Below are 27,914 nucleotides of genomic sequence, written 5' to 3'. Positions count from 1 at the left end.
ACTCCAGGAGAACAGGACCTCCCTTGTCTCAGCTTCTGCCTCATCTCAGCAGCTAGAATGTCCTGGCATATAGCAGTCATATCTGCTTATTAAATAAGTTAATATTAACTCCACCCTGAGAAAGGGGAAGGAAGGACCAAGCCTGGAATCCCTCTGATTCTCTGACCTTCCTCACTGCAGCTCATTTCCTCTTTCTGATGCTGCCAAACAATCAGCTGCAGGTTTGAAATGCAGAGTGAAATGTAACCATCAAGAGGCTGCTTTTCAAGCTAAGGTTTCCTTGTATGGATAAAATAATGACGTCTATATTCTTGTTAAAAGACTCATTTCTTCAACACATTGTTAAAATTCTAATTAAGCTAAAATGATAACCTAACCTGTTCTTTCACTTGTTCACACCCCTGTCTTTTTTTCTTTTTGACCACACCTAAGGATCTCCCACAGAGGGCCAAGATGCTCCTGTGAGCTACTGATGGGTTGAGGTCACTGGTGGGGGGAGGGGGCACAACCCTGTAATCCTGCCTAACTAATTGTGTCAGATATTGACTGTGTGGGTTAAACAGGATACAAAGTTGCAGGAGATGAAGAAAGATTCAGTGCTGACAGAGGTGAATACAACCTGCCCTGTTCTGAAAGATTGACAGAAAGAAAACTCCAAAGCACAACTTGAACTTCTGTAGCTTCTCCCAGAGCTGCTTGCCATTGGGCTGAAAGGCCCACCCCCTGGGCTGTTGTGTGGAATAGAACAACTCAAAGTAAGCACACACCCCAGAGAAGCCTTGACTCATAACTACGGTTTGGCACACACCCAAACTATTCCAACCACACCCACATACGTCTATGTGCATGTGTGCATGTTCAGGCACATAGATGGTAGTGACTGTGGGAGATCAGTACTTGAACCAAAGTGAGCTGCAGCTGTGAAAGCTGTAGGATGAATTTGCCCATGGACCTGAAAGCAAGATTAAGCTACTTCTAGTGACATCTCTATGAGTTTTTAAAATAGTATTTGCATTTCTCATTTTTAATAAGGGCATAAGCTTTGCATTATCTAGTACTTTCTTCAGGTGACTTTGCTTACTCATTAGAACAATCTCTAACTAAGCATCAGAAATAATACCACACAGACAGGAGACAACAATGAAACGCAATGACCGAGAGAATTCCCACAAGGTCGTATAAGTTCTTGGATTCTCCTTTAGCCACAATTGGATCTAAGAAACAGATTCTTCTAAGCTTTAATTTTAAGTATTTTACATTAGCCTAAAGAACTTTCCACAACTCCAATAACTTTTAGAAATCAATATAATATAAAGGTCTGTCTAATTTTAATGAAATTAATAGGTGGAGTTTCGTATTTCTAAAAGAAATAAAACAAAATAGGTATTAAGTATTTATAATGGGAAATTGAATTTATAGAACTGTGATATGATTTAAATAAACTTCCTTTAAAATATGTAAAAAAGCTTTGTTTAGACATGTATACTAGCACATGTTAAATAATCAAATTTATTGTGTAAATGTGCAAATCTAGAGTATATATTTTATTTCAGATAGCTAAGACTCTCACAAAATGTTCATCAATTCATGTTTATAAATCAACAGGAAAAAAAAGGACAAACTAAAGAAAAGAAAACAGTTGTCAGAAGAGGAACCCAAAGCTCAACAGACCTCAGTGTGTAAAAGAATGCTAGTGGCTGTCCTTTGTCCTCCTGTTCCTGGACACAGAGCACACAGACAATGTTGGCAACTCCCAACTTCATCTTAGCCATGTGCCAAAGCATTGCCAATGGAATGCAAACGAAAAAGGTAGGTGCAATTTCTACCATACCATATTTGCCTACAGGAAAGTCACTTTCCCTGACTTCTCCATACTTTAACCTAAAAGTTAAAAACTTAAGCTTACATTTAAGGGGCTGGTGAGATGGCTCAGTGGGTAAGAGCACCCGACTGCTCTTCCGAAGGTCCAGAGTTCAAATCCCAGCAACCACATGGTGGCTCACAACCATCTGTAACGAAATCTGGCATCCTCTTCTGGAGTGTCTGAAGACAGCTACAGTGTACTTACATATAATAAAAATAAATCTTTAAAAAAAAACTTACACTTAAGGAAATATATTGCACCTGTTATATATTGTTTTGTTATGTGTATAGAATGCATAATATATTACTAGAACGTACATTTCTGTCTCTGCAAGTTGACAGATTTTTTTTTTTTCTGACGGACAATTTCAAAATCCTTCCTTCTTCTCTTTGGAATGAACAGTGTGCTATTGTTGCCTACAGTCATTCTCAGACATGACCGCACATCTTGCTCCTGCCAAAATGTGGATCAGTAGGCAATGGTTACATTTCCACCACTCCTGTGCCTTTACTCTCCCCAGCTTACCATGGCCAGCATTCAACTGTCAACTCGTAGAAGATGAACATTTTTAGATTTCACAAGCACATGGTTTCTCACAGCACTCGTCTTTCTGTTTGAGTCATTTCATGCCATATAAGGATTCCCATTTCCATACATCTTTCCGCAAATGACATGATTTCAATCTGCTCGTGGCTGATTAGTATTCAATTGCGTATATGCACTGCATTCTTATCCCCCATTCATCAGGTGGCACACACGGAACATGGGAGTGCAACTGTCTCTTTGACATATTGATTTAATTTCCTTAGGTATATACACTGCTGGGGGATGTCTAAATCATGTGGCATTTCTCACTTTACTGGTCTGAAGAATCTCCATACTGTTTTACATAATGACTGGAGTAATTTACATTATAGCCAGCAGTATGCAAGGGTTCCCTCTTTGCCATCTACTGTTGTTATTGGATAATAGCCATTGTTAGTGAAGTAATTGTGATCTGTATTTCACCAATGATTTGTGATGCTCAACATTTTCATGGAAATGCCACGCATATAGTTTCTTTCAGGAACTGTCTGTTCACACTGTTACTCATTTTAAAATTAAATAATTTGGGTTTATGCTACTGAACATTTGAATATAAAATTTAATTTTTTTTCAGGAGCTGGAGAGATAGCTCAGCAGTGAAAAAAATGCTTTTTGCTCTTTCAGGGGATCTGAGTTTGGTGTCTATCACTCACATGGAGCCTCACAATCCTATATAGTCCCAGTCCCAGAGGATCCAACACCTTCTCTTGTTCTCTGTGGGAACTCCATGCACATGGTCTACGAACACACAGGCAGGCAAAACACTCATACATACAAAAATACAATAAATAAATCTTAAACTAAAAGGCATTCAAAGCATAACTGCATTCTATTAAATGGATACACTTGTGACCAGTGTATAAATTGGAAGAATTCATACCTGGCTCTTGACAGTTATTTCTTGGGAGGCAAAGTAAGGAAATTCTGCTGTGGGGAAAAAAATAAAATGTGCTTCAAAGCTATCCATAGGGTTTAATTTTATGACTAAATAACTAAAAGCTAATATATGTATATTTAAATATATTTACCTAGGATTTATATTATATATTATATACGAATAATATGCTATTTATAATTTATATATTTATATAATTAATATATCATATGTATTATATTATTATATAATGTATTGATAAATAATCATATAGAATTATTTATATATAAAATACTATAAGATACAATATATAACAATACTACTTAATTTATATAACGTTCACATAGATAGATATAGATATATCCTAAATATATAAACAGAAATGTGCTAGACATAAGTCATACCGGGGAAAGGTGCTTATATAAATCTTTTTTGAAACTCATCAGTCAATGATTTCAGTGTAAGTGCTTAACACAGCCATAGCAGAAATCCGTATAAAAGGAAAACTCTCCTTTTCCTCTGGAGAGCTGCCTGTTAACATGAATCAGCACATCACCAACGTAAAACATGTATTAAGATCATCTCGGTTCTTTTAAAATAATCTTTAAGATTTAAAAAATGTCAAAACTTAATAGATATATTGTGTCAAATTTTCAAGGATTATATTTTCACATAAGCTACCCTCTTATTATGTGCTGAAGGGAGTAAAAACAATTTGAACATCTCTCAAAAAAAATTTAACCAGAGATTTTTGTTGTGTTGTTGTTGTTTTTGTTTTTCAACACAGGGTTTCTCTGTATAGCCCTGGCTGTCCTGGAACTCACTCTGTAGATCAGGCTGGCCTTGAACTCAGAAATCTGCCTGCCTCTGCCTCCCAAGTGCTGGAACTAAAGGCATGTACCACCACTGCCCCGCCAGAGATTTTTTTTTGAAAGCTGTCACAATAGCTAAGAACACTTGCTCTTATAGAGGGCCCTAATTCAGATGCTCACAACCATCAGTAACTCCTGTTTCTGCGGGTCCAGCATCCTCTTCTGACCTCCTCCAAGGACACTGACTGCCCTTGGTGCATATACATGCAATGCATGCATTGGTCTTGATGGATTTAAGGTACAAACAAGGAATGTCAAATTGAGTGCGTAGGGAAAAGTGAGTGAATCTGGGAAGTTGTTGGGAATGGGTGGGTGGGTGAATATGATCACATGGTATAAAAACTGTAAAGAACAAACACAAGTTTTAAAATGATTCTGGGTTTTGGTTTGATTTTATTAATAGTAACACATAGAATCCTGGCTCACTCATCATTAAGTGCTCTGCTAATTGAAATCATTGCTTTAATGCAACTTTCTATCTTTGTTTTTAGGATGTGCTATGTAGGCTAGGCATGGCAGCTCATGTCTACAATCCAAGCATTTGCAAGGTGGAATCAGGAGAATCCCCTTAAATTCAAGACCAGCCTGGTCTACAAAGGGGACTCCAAGCTAATCACAGCCACAAAGCAGACCTTATCCCTCATAATCAGAACATCAATAAAATAAGATAAAACAAGGTAGAATGCAATACATAATAATGGAAAAATATTCATCAGAAAGAGAAAAATTAGTTATTCATAATTTCATAGTCTGCAGATAACTATTACAAGGTTAATAACTTTTCAGCTCTTTTGTATTTATATATTTTTCAAAAGCAGTATTTGTTCACCTAGCTATTTCCATTAAGACTGTCTTCCCTCTCTCTTTGTAGAATCGCATTTTCTACAAGTATAATTTTGTTTTATATCAAGAATTCTACTGTGCATCTGTAACTGAGTTTATTTGTTCGTTCTAACACTGTTTCATAGATTGTCTGCAATTCACCCATGCAGACAGGTAATATGATTAGCATCCCAGAGAGTGTTTGCACATATTGCTCTTTCTTATTTTGGAATAAATTTTAATACATTTAATTCCTGAGTCAAAATTTATGGGAACACTTCAAACATATTTTTGCTGATTATTTTTACGGAAACTGGGTAGTCATAGAAAACACTTGATGTTGTACATAAAACACATTTCAGTGATATTAAATTGTTTTCATTTAAATACCAAAACTTTAAAATTTTATAATAAAATTTTAGAAAAAAATCTTTTTAAAAATTGTGTGTGTGCGGGGTATTCATGTGTTTGCCTGAACATATGTTTGTGCAACATATATGTGTGTGTGTGTAATGCTTACAGAAGCCAAAGAGAACATTATTGGATACCTTAGCACTGTAGTTACAGTCATTAGCTGCCATGTGGGTGCTGGAATTGAACCCCAGTCCTCAGGAAGAGAAGCCAGGGCTTTTAACCTCTGAGTCATCTCTCCTACTTTCAACAATATTTTTAATGCCATCATTAGGAAAGAACGTAATACACAGTCAACAAAGGTAGCAATAGATGGTCTGAATGTATTCAAATGTAAACATTTCTTATAATAAAAATATCACAAAACCAAAATAACACTTGGAACGGTGGTGTATGCCTATAATAAGCACTCAAAGTCTGAAACAGGAGGATCATTCGTGAGGCCAGCCTAGGCTACATAACAAGACCCTGCAACTGTGTCTCAGCAAACAAACAAACTGATCGAAGTAGGCTGGGAGAAAATATCTGCTCCTGTATTACACACTAGAGGTTAGCAGCAAAATGTAAGAAATCATAAGTCAATAATAAGACAAGAGAACAGAAAAATAGGTAGAGGTTATAAAGAAAAAACATATAACAATGAAACTTGATGGTTATTAAATATATGGGATGTTTAAGTTTATTAGTAATAAATGTGCTCTGAGTCAACTTCCTGGTTCACATCCATCAAAAAATCAAATTAAAGAATGTGAAGTAATTGGGACTCTCAGACATTGATGATGAGAATGTAAATTGGTTCAAATGTGTTGAGAAGCACTTTGGCCAGCAACTGCTTAAGTTATCCATGTACACTATCTAAGTCAGGGTCTGGGTGAGTCAAGCAACTGTCTAGCAGCTTAGCACTTAAAGGAAAACTCATGGGGTCAGAGAGCCATAGGTTTGGTGCTGAAAAGTAGGTACCTCTTTAAATATTGCCTCCTTTGCTTTACCATGACCCAAGTCCTGATGTCGGAGACCAAACAGCAACAGCTCTGTGTGTGTGTGTGTGTGTGTGTGTGTGTGTGTGTGTACTGAAAGTATTTTACCAAGGGGACTCAGCCTTCTGGAAGCTAACTCCATCCTCACACCTGCTTCCTGGAGAGGTTGGATAACTTTAGGAGTGGTGTGAATGGTATGGAATTTTAGAATTGATAGTAATGGGCTCGGCACAAATAAACTAATGGGTAGAATCCCTTCAAGATTCAAGACGACTTCAAACTTCAGAATATTAATCTTACAAATAAGATAAAAATGGGTTGTTTCTGTTAGTCCTTAAGACAAAGCAGCCTGAATTAATGGTGAGCCTGAATTTCAATGACTGCTGTCTTTGTAGGAGCAGATGACAGAGAAGATAAACAGTGAATAAGACCCAGTGATGACAGAGATAGAGAAGAGAGTTTTCTAGTCATGATATGAAGGATGCTTGAGTTCTCAAAAGCAGAAAGTTGGGGGGAAAAAAAAAAAAGGTCTGCCAAGAGGCAGAGCCTAGCCTTGCTCACACCTTGATTTCCATGTTCTCCTGAACTTAGAGCAAAGACTTCCTACTGTCTAAGCCTATAGCTTTGGGTAAATTGTTGGAGATATGCTAAGAAATCAATGCATGCCCAGTTGTTAAAACTGTCACCAATGACAACCTAAGAATGGTGTCCTAGTGTGAGGAAGGGTAGTTGGCTGGTACCTGGTATTTCCAACGTTTGCAGCAATTGGTTACTCTAATGACAGTGGAATTGTATAGCCATTGCCAATCTACTTAAGGTATATTGGCATTTTGGCAAAGAAAATCAGGAGAGCAATTTACTGTCAATTCAGAGGAAGCCAGGAGCCTGTCCCCACCTCCCAGAGAAAGGTAGAGAAAGCTGATCATAGCCTGGGGGCCCAGTTGTCAAAGGAGAGGGCCCTAAAATATATTCAGCTCATAGGTAAGTAGATCTTCTCTGTAAAACTCAGGACCTCTCAGTCAAAGACACAAACTCCACTACTACAAAGAGGTTGAGGTTAGCACTTCCTGACAGCAATCTCGAGACACCCAACTCTGTGGCAGCAGCTGGAAGAGCAGGAACTTACTCTTAGGGAAGTATTCAGGCTGGTGTGGACATGCTCCGTTCTGTTTATTTAGTACAGTGGTAGGAGGCAAAGGTGAGGTGTGGTTGATGGAATGGACATGTGGTCCTGATATTCCATTTTACAACCCAGGTGCCCCAGCTGCAGCAGGGTTAACTCTAAGCAAAGACAATAGTCTTTATCTAGGAATTGCTTAGCTATTGGCTTACTCAAGGCCAAACCCCAACCCTAGAGACAGCCAGCCCTTAGCCTGTGATTGATCCCACCCTAGATCCCACCCTAGATCCTGTGATTGATCCCAACCCTACAGACAGCCAGCCCTTATCCTGTGATTGATCCTGTGATTGAGAACAGAAGCTAGATTTCCGTATCTCATTCTGAATAATTCTGAGAGGCCTTTCCAGCTCTAAACTCCTCCCCACAACAACTGCATCACAGTTTAATCTTCCAGTGAGCCTGTACCTCTTACCCTTTTACAGGCATGGCTCCAAGCACTAGCTATAAACCTGTCTCTGTCTCAATACCTGTTCTGAGAAAATCCAGCTAAGAGTATCACGATCCCTCCAAGGAGTCTGGCTATCTGTGCCAGTTCTCAAGAGCAGAAAGAGTTTGTAGGTCTCTACTGCAGACCACACATCTGACTCCCCACTAACTGCTCCTAATTTCTCCGAACTTTGAGGCAGTTTTCCTAATGAATTTAAGAGCATTTTACCATTGATATCTTCATGGATGCTTGTATTTGATACATACCCCCTTCTGAGACTAAACTTAGGCTTTGTACACCTAAAGACCTCTTAAGTGTTGGGAACAAAGGACTCTTAAAAGATTTCAGGCTTACAAAGGCACAATTATGTTTGGAGATTCATGGGTTTAGCATATTCCATTAAGTTCCTTCTTTATCTGTAGGTTTTGGATCCCAAGGACTGAGAGCAGGCAGGCTATGGAGCATTAACTGGAAATAATGAGGTGTTCTTGGGTATCTCTGTAACTACTCCAAAGCAGGCAGACACTGATTTAGAGTCCATGTAACATGCGGTGTCTGCCAACCTCGTCCACTTAGATTGTCTGGTGGTAAATGTGAACAGCTAAATGACTCCTTCACACTATACAAAGGAACTTCTCACAGTGGCCAACGTGACCCAGAGGGGAGCCAGCAGCCACGCTTCATCCCTTATCTGAAAGGCTTTGACAGTCTGACTCCAGCTGGGGTAGATTGTCAAGGGGGAGCAGACGCTGACCCACACAGGCTGCGGCGACTCAGGCCACAGCTGAGTTGGCTCACATTGTGTGACTTGTCCTGTTTGGTTGGTTGATGTACAAACAGACAACTTGGTTGTTGCTTTGTATGGAGGTAGAGTCACAGCCAGGGTTCATTTAACTCATTTCATACTGGATAAACCCAATGGATAAGTCAAGATTGGGGTCAAAGGCAGGGGAGATTAACTTTCTGTACTTTCTCTACCTAAGTGACTCTAAAGCCATAGTGGTTGTAAGCTTAAGGGCCCATGTAAAATAATTTCATTCTGCGATATCATCTGGCAGACTAGTATCTAAACAGGAAGAACTCTTAAAGCTCAATAATAAAAGAAAGAAAAACCTAGTTGAAGTAAACAAGCCATTGGATTGAAATTTCTACGAAGTTATTCAAATGGGCAGTAAGACCACAAAAGATGCTCAACAGGAGCCAATAGGGAACTGTAAACTTAATCCACAAAGAATTACCACTAGGATGTATGGATTCATACAGGCAGAGGATCATACATCCACACATTGGGTACCCTTTGAATTGCCCATGAGATTATACAATGGAGCCACAGCTTTGGAAAATAACTTGGCTGTCCATCAGAAGGGTTAAATACATCTAGCATATATTATAGCCTAGCAATCCACTGCTGCATGGAACTTAGTAGAAATGAAGATCTATATCCACACAAAATCTTAAACACAATTGCTCGTAACGGTGTTACTTGTGAAATCACTCAAAGTGAAAACAACTCAAACATTTATCAACTGATAAATGAATAAGGTATATCTACACTATATAACATCATTTAACTATAAAATTATAAAGTAATAATACATGCTACAATATGGGCTACAATTTTTCTTTGTTTGGTTTTATTACTTTTTTGGGGGGGTTATTACTTTTTAAGATAATGTACAAAGTACTGGATTTAATGGTTGTATGGACATCATTATTTTCCCCCATTATTCTCTCCTATTTTCACTGAGCCTTTAATGTGCATACTAGATAAGACAAAGAAGTCATTAAAGGTCATATATTTTATGACTTTTATTTCTATGCAGTGTCCAAAATAGACTAATATGCAGAAACAGAAAACAGATCCAGAATGCATAGCATCAGGGGATAGTAAATACAAAATGCAATAAATGATTGCATTTATAAGAGTGTATAAGATTGATTTTTCAAGTTAAGAAAATGCTCTAAAATTAGGTTGTACAATTCTGTGAAAATTTAAATCCTCCAAATCACACTTTTAATGAGTGAATGTGGCATGTAGATTATACTCTAATAATAACAATTTTTAGAGAAATAACTTCCTTATTGTTTCCTCTGTTCTCTCTTCGTGTATGGAAGTAGACTGCCCATTCTCAACCTTCTGGAGGTCATCCTGCACCTCTACACATCTGTAATGATCAAACTCTCTCTCAAGGAACTATTGCTGAACAGGTCTATTTCCACCAGATCCTGATAACGTTTTTTATTCCACTGCCTCTGCTGGGTGGTAGCCTAGAGGAGAGGTTGAACCAATATTAAAAGTCGGTTGCAAAAAATTTATGCCTACAAATTTTCTATCTGGTGTCTCTCTGAGGCAGGTCCATGCAGGAGGGCACAGGCTGCAGAAGCAACAGAGCTTCTTGGACATGGTCCCTATGGGCCTTCATCCACAGCCAGGAGGTGGAGCTGATCCTCAGTTCTGTGCCACCCCTTCCCTGCCAGGGGAGAGCTTGCCTCCAGGGAGTGCCCTGACTCCAGAACTCAGGTCAGATACCATTTTCTGTCCTGTGTCTCTCTAAGGCAGGTCTGCTCAGGAGAGCACAGGCAACAGAGCTTCTAGGACAGGGTCCTACAGGCCTGCATCTGTAGCCAGGAAGAGGGGTTATTCCCCAGCCCTCTGTGTACTGGTCTTGCCAGGAGAGAGATGGTCTCCTAGGAGTGGATAGGTGGCTGATTTTGGTTCATGGAAGGAATGAAGTAATAACTTGTGACTCCTGGAAATTTACAGAAGCTCCAAGCTTCCCTATCAACCTTCTTGTATCCATCTATGATAGGCAGGTGAGCACTGTGCAGTGGTATCTCCTTTAGCTAAGCCCTTGATGGCAGAATTATGGGGCAGAGTATCTCAGGGTACACAGGACCGCGAGAAGAAAGCCATATTTGTGGCATAGCTACTGAATTACTCTTTTAAGCCAAACAATACTGCAGAGGAAGATTACTTACTAAGCTGTCATTAACTCAGCCATTCAGACACCATATTCTGAGTATCCTTAAATGCTGTGGCCAATCACTAGTAGATGATATTAAAGGCTTCTGTTTACAGAATTCTTATTATCTATAAAGAAATATAAAAAAGGACAGGGATGACCAAAGTATGATTTATGTGTTGAGTGATGTGAACTACAAGGTATCATAGGGAGTTGAGAGCAGAAAGAGTTTGTGTCTCAGATTTTATCAAGTTCCTGAGAAAGGTGTGTGTGTGTGTGTGTGTGTGTGTGTGTGTGTGTGTATGTGTGTGTATGTGTATTACTCTTGATTCTTTTCTTGGATAATTATTTTAGAAACTAAAAGCTGAATGGCATGTAGATTGAGAACAAATCCTTACAATTTAATAGAAAGTATCTAGCTATAAATATATATGCATATAAAATATAGAACAAGACGATGGTAATTTAACAAATTGATTTAATTTCGCATGTAAAACCAAAGCAACTTAACACTACAGATTTTCAGTTGTTTACAAGCCTTTTCTTCTTTTTTAGTCAAGATTTATTTTTATTTGTGCATGTGTATGTGTTAGTGTATATGTGTTAGTGTGTGTGTTTATGTGTGTGCATGTTCAAGCACATGTTTGAGCATTCTTTCAGGGACCATAAAAGGGCATCAGATTCCTGGAAGTGACCCACCAAATGTGGTTTCTGGGACCCAAACTCTGGTCCTCTGGACGATCAGCAAGCATTCTTCACCGTTGAGCCTTGTGCTCAACTTTTCTTCTTAATTATGCACAAATGCTCTTTGTTTAAAAGATGGGTGATGCTGGGCACACGCCTTTAATCCTAGCACTTGGGAGGCAGAGGCAGGCAGATTTCTGAGTTTGAGGCCAGCCTGGTCTACAGAGTGAGTTCTAGGACAACTAGAGCTATATAGAAAAACCCTGTCTTGGGCTGGAGAGTTGGCTCAGTGGTTAAGAGCACTGACTGCACTTCTGAAGGTCCTGAGTTCAAATCTCAGCAACCACATGGTGGCTCACAACCATCCATAATGAGATATGATACCCTCTTCTGGGGTGTCTGAAGACAGCTACAGTGTACCTAGATATAATAATAAATTTTTAAAAATCCTAAAAAAACAAAAACAAAAAGATGGGTGACATACATTAGCAGTACTTGTTGGGGGTGGGGTAAGATCAGTTTATCCAGAATGCAGAGGTATTTCATGACATCTCAGATTCAACTGCAAGGCGTTCAGGGGGAGAGAAATCTGCCTCCCCAACTTTCAGCTTTGGAAGAGTCCTTCATACACTTTACCTCCATCCCATAACTGTATGAGTGACAAACAGTGCTCAGAGAAACAGGGGATTTTATTCCAAGTCACACAGCCTTATAGTGTCAATCTGGGGCTTGGAGACAGGCATTTTGATTATCATACTATTCTTAGTTTTATTTATAATAACTATTAGCATAACTACACTTCATATGCCTATGACCTTGAAGTGAGTTCAACTGAAAAACTGAATACTTAATTCAGTAACTTGGGGCCCTGTTATGAGTGTATGCAGAGGTTGGTTGTTTAATAGGCCATGACGAGACAGAACCTGGGCTGTTCTAGGGTAGAAAGCAGCAGCACAGGCACTGGGGCCCACTGTGGGCAGGGATTGGACTATTTTAGGATTAGTTAGTATTTTGAGTCAAGATTAGTGGGATAGACAAGACCTTTGCAAATATAAGGATCATGTGGGTAAACAGACATGGAGTATACACTTAGAGAAAACCAAGTAGTCTTGTTTGAGTACATAGAATATAAGAGTGGACCTCATGACAGTCAAAAAAGATGAGGAGACATTTGTCCTAGTAGATGGCAGATAGGTCTAAGCCTGAGACCCTGGTGGAGTCATCAATGGCTGTCCCATCAGCACAGAGAACAAATGGACTAACACTTTCCCAAGCAGGAGCCCCACCCTAACTTAGATGATGGACAGTTCCTGGAATTTATATCATCTTTTGAAAGAGGAGGAAAAAGAACAGAGACAGTTTTAAAAGACTGGAAAATCTTTAAATTGCATATCAATGCAAACTTGAAAATGGATAGGTTTTCCATCTTCGGAAAGGATGGAGGTTTAGGGTAGACTTGAGATTTAATTATAGGAAAATGTGGGTAGTCAGATCTCTGTCTACCTAAGCCCGTGCCAATAGCAGTTATACTACACACATAGCAAGGGAGGTTGTTTCCAAGAAGCCATATATCTCAGAATTTCAGAGCTGTGGCTTTCTGAATGGATGCCTTGTTTCTTTAGATAACTGTTCTATTTAATTCCATTTGCTGAAATACAGTCCAGAGAATTTTCCATAGATGGTTCAATGACTAAGACCCAAGCAAAACATTCAAATTCCAAAGAAGAATAAGTGTGCTTGTTTTAGTCTACACTGAAGATGTGCCTGGGGAATGTGGACTTCTTTACCAAATGCTTCTATGTAAACTATTTATACACTTCTTGATTTACAAATACATTTATAATATTAGTAGTAATGGAAATCTGAATTTTCATTAAAGTTGGGCTGATGTGACTCCCAAACTCTTAGCAAAGCTTGGTCAAATCCCCTTTAGCTGTTATGCTGAGTCCTGCATGCTCATAGAAAGGACAGCATTACACATTTCCTGCCCTTGGAACACAGCTAGCAAGGCATGGGCCTCCACAAGTTTTGATGGTTGCTGGGTGTGAGGCTTGTTTGCTTAAAAATATATCTATTTCACTTCATGTTCCTCTTTTGCTAAATATTCTCCCTGCCAAGGTTACTGGAAATGTCCCCTTTGCCAAAGTTAATGATTCCATGGTAATCTGATGTAGCACATGTCTGGGAGGTGAGGTTGTGTCTAATGTTTCAAAAAAAATGGTAGAATGCAATGACCTTCAGGACAACCCTTAAAGTTGTGCAAAAGAATCTGAAGCATGAGTTCAACTATGCAAAATATAAGGGTGCAATATGAATTATATGAGGGGTTTCACAGACCTAAAAGAACAAAGGCAGCTGCACTATAAGCCCACTTGTCCAAAAGATATTAAAGAAAGAGACAAGGAAATTTGGGGAGTGGTGATCACAGGGCAAGATCCCATCCAGCTAAGTTTATTGTTTGTGCTTACAAAGGCAGGTAGATTCCTGAGTTCAAGGTCAGCCTGGGACAGAGCTAGTTTGGGCCCAGGCATGGTGAGAATGGTAATCTCAGGGCAGGATCACACACAGCTAGCTAATTGTCTATGCTTATAAAGGCAGTCAGATCTCTGAATTCATTTCCAATGTTTAAAAATGTGCTTGCTGTCTCTTTCTAAGAACCAAGGAGTTGGGATCATGAAATGTTGGTTGCGTGGGATAATCAAAAGGGAACCTGTGATGGACAGTTAAATTGACATATAAATAAAAGACTGGGCTTTGGTCTTCGAGAGCTGAGCTGTCTGGTGGTCTTCAGAAAGCTGTCTCAAAGAGAATACAAGGCTGTGAGCTTGTACCCCAAGATTGTTTTTGAGTCGTTTTTGCTGCTACTAAACACCCCTTCCTCAGAACCTTTCTCCAAGCTGAGGCTGGTCCTTGGCATTACTAGACATCAATTTTTTTTCTTTTTTTTATTGGGTATTTATTTCATTTACATTTCCAATGCTATCCCAATAGTCCCCCACACACCCCCACTCCCCCACCTACCCACTCCCACTTCTTGGTCCTAGCATTCCCCTGTACTGAGGCATATAAAGTTTGCACGACCAATGGGCCTCTCTTTGCACTGATGGTCGACTAGGCCATCTTCTGATTCATATGCAGCTAGAGACACGAGCTCTGGGGGGGGGGGGACGGTACTGGTTAGTTCATATTGTTGTTCCACTTATAGGATTGCAGATCCCTTTAGCTCCTTGGTTACTTTCTCTAGCTCCTCCATTAGGGGTCCTGTGATCCATCCAATAGCTGACTGTGAGCATCCACTTCTGTGTTTGCTAGGCCCCAGCATAGCCTCACAAGAGACAGCTATATCAGGGTCCTTTCAGCAAAATCTTGCTAGTGTATGCAATTGTGTCAGCATTTGGAAGCTGATTATGGGATGGATCCCTGGATATGGCAGTCTCTAGATGGCCCATCCTTTTGTCTCAGCTCCCAACGTTGTCTCTGTAGCTGCTCCCATGGGTGTTTGTTAGACATCACTTCTTTATCCCTGAAATGCTACCAATCTTCCATAATCTCCAAGGCTACTATCGCACCATTTGACTCTATGTTCCAATAAAATTAACATCCTCATAATGTGTTAATTAATATCCCCAACTTAACAGGATCTAGAGCTAGGAGCTAATCCTCTTGTCATATCTGTGAGGGATTTTCTAGATTAAGTTAATCAAAGTGGAAAATCTGATCCTAAGTGTGTATACCCCACCATACCATGGGCTCGGGGCGTGGGCTGGAGGAAAAAAGCAGAAATGCGGCTGAACCCTATGTTCATCTCTCTGAGCTTTGTGGTAGTGGATACAATGTGATCAGCTGCCTCAAGCCCCAGGTTCTCCCAGACTTCCCTACCACACTGCACCACAGACCCTTGAACTTTGAACCAACATAAACACTTGGGTTGCTTTTGTTGAGTCTTTTGTCAAAGCATGAGAAAAAAGCCAATAAATTAATGAAGTCCTTTATAATTTTAGCTTTCCCTTTCATATTAGTATATGCTCTGAAAAAAAAGTCGACTGGAGATAATTTGCTCATCTTCCTGAAGGTAACTTCAGAATTTTTATCTTCATAAGAACAAAGAGCAAAGACAATTATGATACAGGACCTGCCCTAGCTTTCAGTTCAAATTAAGTAACTCTGTTTTGTTAACTGCAAGGGACCATGGGCTACTCTGTGAGAGAAAAAGTGTCGCAGGTAAGGTGAGAAAGCAAGAGAGGTTTCCTGATACTCCTGGAGAGCTCAAGGGCTAATGTGTGAGAAATAATTGGGCTTATAACTCACAGAGTGCATCTTCTGCACGTGGGTTCATGTGGAAGTTTTCTGTATTTAATCCTTCTTCATCTCTCTTGAGGGGGTTGAAATTGTTGTAGTTTGAGTGAGAGGCCAAAGACGACATTAGCACTCTGTGTATGATATTTAAAAAATGTAATTTTTCAGTTATAAAATAGACTTGCTTGGAAACCAGGTTCAAAAATGATGTGCGATCATGTGAAAGGAAGAAGGGTGTGCTGAGGTTGACACCATGAGCCGGGCATCATGGCACATGTTATCCCAACACCCTGAGGTTGAGGCAGGGGGAGAGCTACAAGTCTCTTTCAAATTCAATCAAATTGAAGAATTGGTGGCACTTTTGTTGCACCACATCATTCAAGGACTTGATTGGTAACGCCATTTTGCATCGAAACTGTTAACTGCAAAGAAGTATGGGAAATTGTATTATTATCAGGATGCTGGAGTCCGTACACATACACTTTATCACTGTGGTCATAAGCACTTTAAGCCTAGTGCTTCGCTGAAGGCTTACCTTAGCCCCACCTCCCATGAAAGCTAGCTCAGCATTAAGCAGTTATGTGACAGCTAGGCTTGAACACAAGACACCTGACACTTGAGCCGATGTCTTAACCTTTGTGTATTAAGTGTGCTTGGGGCCACTCTGCCCAGTGACAGAGCAGGTGTCTCAGGAGGGGCTGTGGGACTTGGCTCTGGAGATGCAGACTGGAAACAAGAGGGGTGAGAAACACGCCAGGGCACCAGAACCTCACATAGCCAAGGGACATGCTAGCAGGGTGTGCAATGCAGTGCATGCCCTAGCATGCAAAATGACTGCTTTGACTAGAATAATCTCTTTGGGATGTCATTACTGCTGTAGCAGAATGACACTCATCTAAGATGCTGTTCTTTTAGCCAAGAACCTAAACTTCCTATGACATCTTCACTTTGACCTAATATTCACCAGCAGGCCATTTTATTTACTTTGGCCACTTTTGCGCTGCCATTCAGAAGTTAGATGATGTGTGTGTAGGCATCCATATTGGGGGAGTTCTGAATGAAGCCCTGGCTTGCCTATTTTTTAGAGCCTTCACACTGACAAACTTGTCTCCCCTGCACCCCCACCTCCCAGAGCACAATTGTTTTTTTGTTTGTTCTTGGTTTTTCTTTTCCTGTACTGTAGAGTAAGTCATACTCCATTTCACATTGGGTGTTTGTGTCTGGAGTCAAATCTCACCAAGCAGCCAGACTGCTTTGCAGAAATGTTTTCTAACTTGATGTTTGAATCAACCCTTGGCTCTGGTGGGCATCAGAGCTTCTGCTGATGAGGCCTTGGTTATCCTACTAACCCACTTCAAACACAGGACTTGACCAAATACTCAGTCTCTAAGGGACCAAATGCATCCCTCTAAAGAGACTACAACTGACAGGGGCTGAGAAAAAAGAGTGTCTTAAGAGAATTAACAACACTTAGCTTGCTGTCCACCAAACGTGGAACATGTCCACTACTAAGGCAAGTAGATTCTAGTACCACCACAGTTCCAGGCAAGAACAGTGACTGTTGGATTCTGTTCAGAGCATGATTTTAGTTTTCATTTAATTTGATTAGAAACATCTGGACAGTCAGAAGGCTCAAGTAACTTTTCCAATGATGCAGAAGGAAAGAATTTTGGAATGACCTAACCATCAGTTACTATCCTGACTGGTTTCATCAGGAAAACAATTTCCAAGACAGCTTCAAGCTGTTGAAGTGCACGCTAATCAGCATTATGTATATTCACGTAAAATTGCCCCATGACACTAACAGGGGTGACCATGCTAGATATTACATCACCAACATCCATTTTTACGTTTCCAAAGGATTTTTTAAAAATAACTGGACATATTTTGAATTTAAAACCTCAAAATGCACCAAAATCTAAAACTTGTTGAACTACAAATAAAAACATTCCACTTCTGACCTCACATGGCATGTCACAGTTAAAATGAGGGCAAACTAAAATACTGTGTAGCCCGCTTTAAGGTAATGTGTATAAGGTTTGCATGAAACGTAAGTGCCGTTGATGCCTGACAAGGCCATCCTCTGCTACATATGCAGCTGGAGCCATGAGTCCCTCCATGTGTACTCCTTGGTTGGTGGCTCAGTCCTAGGAGCTCTGAGGGAGGGGGTGCAGGGTGGGGGGAGTTTGGTTGGTTGATATTGTTGTTCTTCCCATGAGGTTGCAAACCCCTTCTGCTTTTTTCTCTAACTCATCCATTGGGGACTCTATGCTTAGTTCAATAGTTGGCTTCGAGCACCAACCTCTGATTTTTCAGACTTTGACAGAGCCTCTCAGGAGACAGCTTTATCAGGATCGTGTCAGCATGCACTTCTTGGCATCCACAATAGTGTCTGCATTAGGTTACTGTATAGGGGATGGATCCCCAGGTGAGGCAGTCTCTGGATGGTCTTTCCTTCAGTCTCTGCTCCATACTTTGTCTCCATATTTGCTCCCGTGAGTATTTTGTTCCCCCTTCTAAGAAGGACCAAAGGACCCACACTTTGGTCTTCCTTCTTCTTGAGTTTCATGTGATCTGTGAATTGTATCTTGGGTATTCCGAGCTTTTGGTATAATATCCACTTATCAGTGAGTACATACCATGTGTGCTCTTTAGTGATTAGGTTACCTCATTCAGGATGATATGTTCTTGTTCTGTCCATTTGCCTAAGAGTTTCATGAATTCGTTGTTTTTACTTTTTTTTTTTAAGATTTATTTATTATATGTAAGTACACTGTAGCTGTCTTCAGACACTCCAGAAGAGGGAGTCAGATCTCATTATGGATGGTTGTGAGCCACCATGTGGTTGCTGGGATTTGAACACTGGACCTTCGGAAGAGCAGTCGGGTGCTCTTACCCACTGAGCCATCTCACCAGCCCCGAATTCGTTGTTTTTAATAGCTGAGTAGTACTCCATTGTGTAAATGTACCACATTATCTGTATCCATTTCTCTGTTGAAGGACATCTAAGTTCTTTCCAGCTACTGGCTATTATAAATAAGGTTGCTATGAACAGAGTGGAGCATGTGTCCTTGTTATATGTTGGAGGATCTTTTTGGTGTATGCCCGGGGGTGATATAGCTGAAATACTATGTCCAGTTTTCTGAGGAACCACCAAACTGATTTCCAGAGTGGTTGTACCAGCTTGCAATCCCACCAACAATGGAGGAGTGTTCCTCTTTCTCCACATCCTTGCCAACATCTGCTGTCACCTGAGTTTTTGATCTTAGCCATTCTGACTGGTTTGAGGTAGAATCTCAGGGTTGTTTTGATTTGCATGTCCCTGATGATTAAGGATGTTGAACACTTTTTAGGTGCTTCTCGGCCATTCGGTGTTCCACAGTTGGGAATTCTTTGTTTACCTCTGCACCCCACTTTTTAATAGGGTTATTTGGTTCTTTGGAGTCTAACTTCTTGAGTTCTTTGTATATATTGGATATTAGCTCTGTATTGATATAGGATTGGTAAAAATCTTTTCCCAGTCTGTTGGTTCCCATTTTGTCTTATTGACAATGGCCTTTGCCTTACAGAAGCTTTGCAATTTTAAGAGGTGCCATTTGTCGATTGTAGCTTTTAGAGCATAAGCCATTGGTGTTGTTTCCCCTGTGCCCACGTATGTCATGGACTTATGGAAAAACATCACTTTAAAGAAATGGAGAAGTTAGGGGTTGGCTCAACCCTGCAAGTGTAAGAGGAAATGTGATGTCTTCAATGGGGACCACAGCCTGGTTCTGCTCCGTTCCTACCCAGCCTCCAATATGGCATTGGCAGTATCTGTGTATCTTCTACAGAGGGCTAGATGTTCCTCAGCCACCACCCTCTTCTCCCTGTCTAGCCTGCCTGGTTGTTCATAGTCTGCCTGGGACACTTGAATCTGTCTGATTAGTTTTCCAGAAAAATCAAGAAAAGCCAGCCTCTTTGCTAGTAGCCATGACATGCTCTTAGCCTGTGCAAGCAAGAAAGTGTGTACCACATCCACTGCTTTATTCAGTCCTCTTAAAAACACTTTGTGATGGATTTTACTAAAATCTTTAGATAAAAGCTGAAGTGAATGGGGCTCAGGATGGTTAACAATGGTTGACATGGCTGATCCTGACAGTGCTAGTATGTGAGAACTCAACACTAATGCCTTGGTCTTAGTGCCTTGAGAGCCATATACTCTTGACCATCATCACACCAGTGTGAAAATCACACTCAAAAAGTCCTGCCCCAGAGTCAGGACATTAAACACAATGTAACTACCCCAGAGCAGGTACTTTTCTATCATAAACACCCTTGCCATTTTCAGATGACAAGCCTGGTGACAGCATGTGGCTTTCTCAATCGAAAGCTCTTCCTTAAGTTCCATAGTACATGAAATTCTATCATCCTCAGAACGGGACCCAGCCATCTTCCTCTATTCAATACTGTGTTGTTATTTTATGTCTCCTTCCATTTCCACGTGGAATACTTGGGGAAACACTAGACCGACTGACAGGGTGTTTGTGAGAATTATATGGGACAGTGAGAATTAGACACAAGACAGGGGCCCTGCATTGCTACTTCTTAACAAATGTGGGCAATGATTATAACTTATTAGCACCATAGCAGGAGAAAGTTCTTTATTAATATTATCTGTGACTTCCATGCTACCATTGAACCTTAGGTCTCCACAGTGCCTGAGGGACTGAGCAGTGCTTTGTGGAAGCAGAGTACCTCAGTTGAGACCCAAGCCAGTCTTGGGTTGTGCTATTAATTTATGAAGAGTCCTCACTAGAGCAAGCAACAGACCTTGGTGCTCATGTCTGTCTCTTGTCAGCTCAGATCATGATGTACCAGTCAGCGCTGGCTTAATGGCCACATTAACACTTTCAGACCTGATTGTTTAAATCAGATGGATGCAAGCATTTGGCCATGTGCAATCTAAGAGCACAAAACAAACAAGGGTAAATGCATGTAATGTTTGTGACCTACTGTGGAGAATAAATGGTGTTAGGATGACGAAGGCTGTGTGGGAAGTGGATACTATTTGAGTAATAAATAATTAGTACATAGAAATGTTTAAAACATTCAGAAACTGGGAGTCCCAGGGGGAGACAGTCAACTTTGAGTTACTTATATAGGCACTCAATCAAATGTGCTTCATTCCCTGTAGATTTTAGTCGCCATTTCTTTAGGACATAGGAAGGAGAGAGAGACAGAGACACAGAAATGGGGAGGGGGGGAGGGAGAGTGAGAGGGAGAGAGAGGGGGGAATAATAAATTCTATCTATTTGAACCTAGGGGGCTAGGGGAAAATATGAACTATACTGATTCAAATAGAATTTAGAAATACTGAGCAGTCTAGAACTCCACTTGTGAAACACATTTCTAGAAACCAGAGACTAAGAAAAATACTTACAATCTTTCTAAGCATCTGGCCAGTGGGCAATGATGCTTTCTCCAAGCTACTCCTGATCAATGACATGGTAGTAAGATCTGGATGTGGGAATAATTGTCTGAGATCCCAAGGACAATCTCTGTACTGCTTTTTCCCCAAAAGTGTTTCAGGGCACAGTGTGGAAAGCAGAGGCTTTGAGGCCTTTCCTGAGGTTCCACTCCTGACTGGGGGCTGACAGAGCAGTGTCCCACCTGACTGAGCTTCACTTATGTCATCTGGACATTCAGGAGAGTACCTAGTCTGTAGTTTGTTCATGAGAGCAGTGAAGTGTCACATCTATACATGATGTCATGTGGGCCCTGGTATACCAATGCATGTAAAATAAAAATAAATAATTTAAAAAATTTAAAAACAAATAAAAAACTATACATTTATATTAAAAGTATTTAAAGATATTGAAGTTTAATGTTCATGTTTAAAATATGTAAATATATTTTACTGATTACAAAAAACCCTGATATTAAGATGTATTTCATTGCTTCATTTCTTTAAAAAATTATTTAATTTTATTTTATATGTCTGAGTATTCTGCCAGCATGTATGCCTGTGCATCATATATAATATCCACAGAGACCAGAAGAGCTGTATGTTCTGGACTGGAATTACAGACAATTGTTACCTACCACGTGGGTCCTGGGAATTAACCCTGGGTCCTCAGTGAGAGATCCTAGCCTGTGGATCCATCTTTGTACCCCCTCCCTTGCACTGTTTCTTCTTCCTTGTTTAAATGTACTAAATTCCACTGCAGGTTGTGTTGTATTCCTAAGGCAACAGGCAATTCTAAAACACAAGCATGCTGACTGATACAGGAATCCACTGCTCAGTCCTGTGAAGGCAGATTTTTCTTGGAAAAGAAATCAGGCAATAGAATGACTCATGCTTTGGAAGAGTGCTGCAGTTTTTTTGTTCCTCTTTCAAAATGACTCTGTTATCCTATGATTAAGTTTATTGGATATAGTCACACTTAAATGAGTTTCCCATTGTCAAAAGCTAAAAACCATAAACAGGGATTGCCTTGATAATATAATTATATTATATACAATATATGATAATTATATATAATATAATTTGTATATAAGAAATGCCCAGTCATTTGTACCTAATGGATGTCTGTGGTACCCATCCTATTAAAATTGTAGAAACTCGGACCATGCATAAGGAGATACCACAATATTTATTAGTGAATACATCAGCCTAAAGCTGCTGTTGGCCATTGTGTACTATTTATCCGAAATGTCTTTTAGAGGCTACAGATGTGACACAGCAGTTAAGAGAACTTGCACCTCTTGCAGAGGATTCCTTTTGGCTCCTCACACTCAAATGATGGCTCCCAACTACCACAACTCCAGTTCCAGAGGATCCTGCATGCATGTGGGGCCCATAAACTCATTTAGGCACACATAGACACATGCAAACAAAATAAAAAATAAATTGTTTTAAATGTCTTTTACTATTTTCATAGTTTTTCTATTTTCCCTCTCCTGTTTTGTGTCTTGATTTCTTGCTTTTTATAGAACTTTTTAATTTCTCCTGCATCATTTTCATTATATATCTCTTATATTTTTCTGTAGTGGTGCACAGGATAGGTTTTTTGACATCTTCTAGTCTTTTTTTTATTCAGTTTTTAGTTTGGGAATCTAGTAGGCCACTTCTTTGATACTGCATTTTGAATTTTAATATAAACAGTGAACATGCATCAAACTAACTCAAAATTAAGGCACACATAGGAACAATTCCAAGGCATTCCTTGGGCTGCTGGCTCAGCAGTTAAGAACCCTTGTTTCTCTTGCAGGGGCCTAAGAGTTGTAATCTCCAGTTCAAGGAGATCTGATGCCCACTCTGCCTACTGCGGGCACCAGGTACAAACATGGTATACTTACAGACACACAGGCAAGAATGCTCATACACATAAAAGTGTAAATATATCTGATGCATTTCTAATCCAGTTATGATACCACTTTGTTGTACTAGGCTGTGTGAGCATTTAATAAAATGCTGCTTCTGCTACAGATTATTAGTGAATGAATTCAAGGATTTTATCCTTAGACCATTGTGTGGAGCATCAGACTGTTAGACTAAGCTGTATTAAGGTATCCTGAGGCCCATGAGATGCTAAAATACATTTGCACCGAGATAGAAAACCCCCTTTGCCGCATTAGAATTGGCTTGTGTCTAGCATACACACCATTCAGCCCACCATTCCTACCAAAAAGGTGCTGTGTGCCACTTCTGTTATTTTAAACATGAGATTTGTTTAATCTCTTCTCTTTTGTGTGTCTTGTGAATATGCTTTTGTGGGAGTGTGATAAATGTGTGTATGTGTGGTAATGGACATGTGCATATTCCTGTATGTTTGCTGCATGTGTGCTCAGAGTCCAGAGCAGCCTTTATATCCTTCTCTATCATTCTCTACCTTATTCCTTTGGAGCGGGAGTCCTTGCTGATCCTAAAGTTGTATTTTTAAGCTAACTTGCTAGCTAGCAAGTCCCAGAAACCCTAGTTTCTCCACACTCCTCAGTGCTGGGTTTCAGGCATGCTTGGAGTGCTGGAATTTGAATCCTGGTCTTCATGTATTGTGTAGCAAGTTGACCCATTTTCTTATCCTCAGCTCAATGTATTCTCCACAGAAGAATTCTTCAATTTATTCCTTTCTTGGGGGAAAGGGTAGTACCAGTAATGAAACTCAGGGACTTGTGCATGCTAGGCAAATGCTTTTTCACCGAATTACCTCCCTAGTTCAACACTTCCACCATGACCACATAGATTAATATAGAGTTATCTATCAGTTTACATGTTGGAAAACAGTAAAAAATTTCCATTGAGAGGTTTCTGCCCCTACATGTTAAACCCTGTTCCTTCTACACTATCCAGCCATACTAGAGCTGTCCTGAAGAACATGTCCTTATTGTAGTACTGAGCTCTAGACTCTACCTACAAATCACAGCAAGAGCAGAGGACAGAACAGGAAGGCGTTTGGAATTTATGTCCATATTGAGACAACAATAACTTAGCCCTATGCACAAATGGCTATGAACCTCTTCAATAACCCACTAAATCCAGCCAAATGGATCCCTAACTCTACTTCCCTTATATCGAGCCACAAGCTCTCATTTACAGTCCGAGCATACTTGCATAGGAGAGAAGGGAGACGCATGGGACCAAAGACAGAGGTCTCAACCAACAGGACTTAAAATTTTATAATCATGTTTTAGCATATTTTATGAGAACATCTGATCATGTAAACACATTGCTAAGTCTGTCCCCAGGGTCTTGGAAGAGTCCCATTAGTGTGAAGTGCCAGTTTTATGAGCACCACAGCTAACCTTCTCCTTATGTTAACCCTAATCCAACACTCCAGACTATGTTCCACATATCTCAGCTCCACTTCTATGCCAAAGTGTTCCATATATGCTACTGGGAATACCAAGTGTGGGAGTACCAAGTGTGGGAATAACAGGTGTGGGTGTACCAGGTGTGGGTATATTTGGCTTCCCCCATTCAAGAATGTCTTTCAGAGTGGAGAAGGCATGTTACCACATCTTTCTTGGTCTTGCTTTCTCCCAGGGTGTCTGCTGCATTATAATGAAAACTCAGCCTTCCTTTCTTATTCTGATACCCCACTTCTTAAGTGTCTTTTATATATATAGTTTGAGTGTGAAATGTCTCTGACAGGCTCTCATATATTGGTGACAGATCCCCAGTTGTTGGTGCTGGTGTTTTGGGGACGCTTTGGAGTCTGTGATACTGTGGCATACATCTAGCAGAAGTGGGTTAATGCAGTGGGTCTCCCACCTAAACGATCTGCTTCTTGATCTGCTAATAATAAAATAAAATAACAACAACAACAAAAGTAATCATAATAAAAACCACACAATATGCTTTCACCAGCCAAAGCTACCTCAACCACAATGCCTTTCCTGTCATGATGGATTGAATTTCCTGAAACCAGGAGCCAAAGTAAATCTCTCCTTCCTCAATTTGCTTGTTCTAGCTATTTGACCACAGCAGTGAGAAAAGTAACTAACACTGCCCCATATGTTCCCCCTTCCTCACAATGATCAATGAAAAGAAACATCTTTCAGTGAGAAAAGATGAGAATTTTCAATTTTTGAATTTTCAAAACTTCAAAGAAACAGAATCAAGAACCAACTCAGACTCTCTATGTTCACGTCGACAGAAGAAATTCAACCAGGAAATGATACTATTGTAGAGGATAGCACATTTGTCACAGAATATAAATAACTTGGAAATGATTCCACAAAAGTATGAAAAATTCATAGGGGATGATGCAAGACAATCCCAGAAGAATTCGTAATGCAGTTGGGAGATACACATTCTGAAGAACTCTTAGTCCTTGTCAGAAAGGGATGTTATAGCTGCCTCTCAAAACTCACAGGGAGTATTTTCCAGGAAAAGAGTAAATAACGTAGACTGTTGCAAAGCAATCTAAGTGAAAGCAAATGAATGAAATTAAGTCAGAGATAAGTAGTGCCAACTGCTGGGAAATTCCGTTAGGCGATGGAACTCTCCCAGGGGAGGTGCAAGTAACAGCATTATTCAGAACTGAGAAAACAATATTATCACAGTGCCATGAGTAACTGCTCTCTGTTCCAGGGACCAAAGAGAAGCTCAGTCATGTGTTGACTATTTGTCTTCTCCAAGTGATATGTTTGTGTGGTGAATACTTTATTACTTACCCAGTGTTAAATTAGGAGGATGTACTTTTTCATTAATATAATAACACAAACACCATCACCCAAATAATTTAATTACTTAAAGTCCTTAATGAAAATATAGTCATCATGTATAAGAGCTGAGTTTCCCATTGGAAACCAGTTAATTTGGATGCTATGCAATGAAGATATCAAGTTACAAACAAAGGGATGAGGTCAGTCTACTCTTAGGCATCATTACTTCTGTTATATCTGCTAGGAGCTCCAAGTTGAAAAGGATTTTATTATTACTCTATTAGTGGTGTCTGCCCTGGAATGAGATAAACTAATAGCGTCTTACCTGCTTATCACAGCCTTGTCAGAATTCCAGATAACCCAGCCATGGGGACACTGCTCTGATGTCCTGAAGCTGTGTCCTCTGCCTTGTGCTTAAAGGACACCAGGAGCAATGGAGACTTGGAACCCAAAGTGACATAGCATTAACCTCTGGGAAGCAAGACTGTACTATTAAGCCCTACCTTCTCGGTTTAGGGAATGTTCAAGGAGGCCGTTTTTTACAACCATGTCGTTTGAACCGTAAGAAAACTGAGGCTAAAGAAGCCATTTCACTTGGTGATAACCATAAGACAATTTTCAGGCAGAGTTGAAGTTAGAACTTTGTCCCACCTGTCTCCCAGATGTATTACTTGAAGTTCTATGGGGATTAAAGACTCCTTTCTTACTACCAGTCACCTGCATTGATCCCAGGCCCTGGTAGCCATGGAAGATTGGCAAAAGAGCTGTGCTGAGACCTGCCTGGCCATTTCTCCCCTTATGGCCACTTGCACTGGTAGGTTCTTTGTTTCTGTCTCGGCTGAGTATTGGGAGATCAGCCCCTCAGAGAGAAGTGCTTCCAAGCTTGGAATACAGTGTCCTTCATCACACAAGGCACAGAACTGAGACTCTTCACTTCTGTCTGGAGAACCATAAACCAACCTAAACATTCATCTCTGGCTTGCCAACAAGAGCCTATCCAGGAGCAGACATGGAGTCATATTCTCCTATAGGTCACTCCCCATGTTGACCTTGACCTCATTCCAGCTAAAATGAACCTGGGAACCGGAGGTGCATTCTTGCCTTGCTGTGGTTATCATTAGCTTTGAGGTTTGTATGATTTGTGTGTTTATGTACCTCTCCCTAGCACCCCAAGATTTCCAACAACAGAAAGTCAAGCATCTTCATCCCCTCCAAAGGCTCAATAAGATACAGAGAGAGGAAGAATCTCCTACCATCAGAAAGCTGATTTCCGCCACTCCTTCCCAGGGCAGTTCCATGTTTAGTCTATGACTTCCTGAGTTTGCTGCTGTGTTTTGCTTAGTTCCCAGATTTGGCCCCAGTGAAGGCCAGTAGGAAACTAAGAGTAGGCTGTTGGGAGAACCTGAGAGAACTGGGCTTCTCTCCTTCTATGAAGACAGAAGCAATGCTTACTGTGGGAGCTGGGCAGTTGTTTTCTTTGTACATGAATGGCTTTGGCTTAACCACAAGGCCAGTATTACTCTAATAATAACTGGAATTGTGTGGAATGAGTGAGATTCAATGTGGCAGGGCAGAGTACTTAATCCTTAGAGCCTCATGTGAGCAGGTGGTAGTCATTCCTACATCTATTGGATATTCATTTGTACTCTCTGGTGTGAAGCAGAATATTAATTACTGCATCCTTATCTAATATCGATTGTAACATATTTATCATAGCATGCAAATGCTTCATATGGTTAACTATCAAGAGAATTATTACAATCTTATTGGATAAGTAGCATCATTGTGCTGTGTGTAGTATAATAGTTTCTAA

General features: G+C 40.2%; 1 protein-coding gene across 2 annotated transcripts in view; it reads right to left on the bottom strand.

The window, feature by feature from the left end:
• The window catches only part of Psd3 (pleckstrin and Sec7 domain containing 3), a 527,712-nt gene that overhangs the window by 477,263 nt on the left and 22,535 nt on the right, over positions 1–27,914 (bottom strand). For both annotated transcript variants that reach the window (XM_029480436.2, XM_029480437.2), the window contains one exon: positions 3,330–3,376. The gene's annotated coding sequence lies outside the window, so the exon portion shown is untranslated. The remainder of the gene's footprint in view (positions 1–3,329; positions 3,377–27,914) is intronic.

This window comes from Mus caroli, unplaced genomic scaffold, assembly GCF_978045245.1.
Source record: "Mus caroli unplaced genomic scaffold, Mus_caroli_1 scaffold_10, whole genome shotgun sequence".
Lineage (NCBI taxonomy): Eukaryota > Metazoa > Chordata > Mammalia > Rodentia > Muridae > Mus > Mus caroli.
Note: the sequence above shows the minus strand (reverse complement) of the source record. Positions and strands in the feature narration are given on the sequence as shown.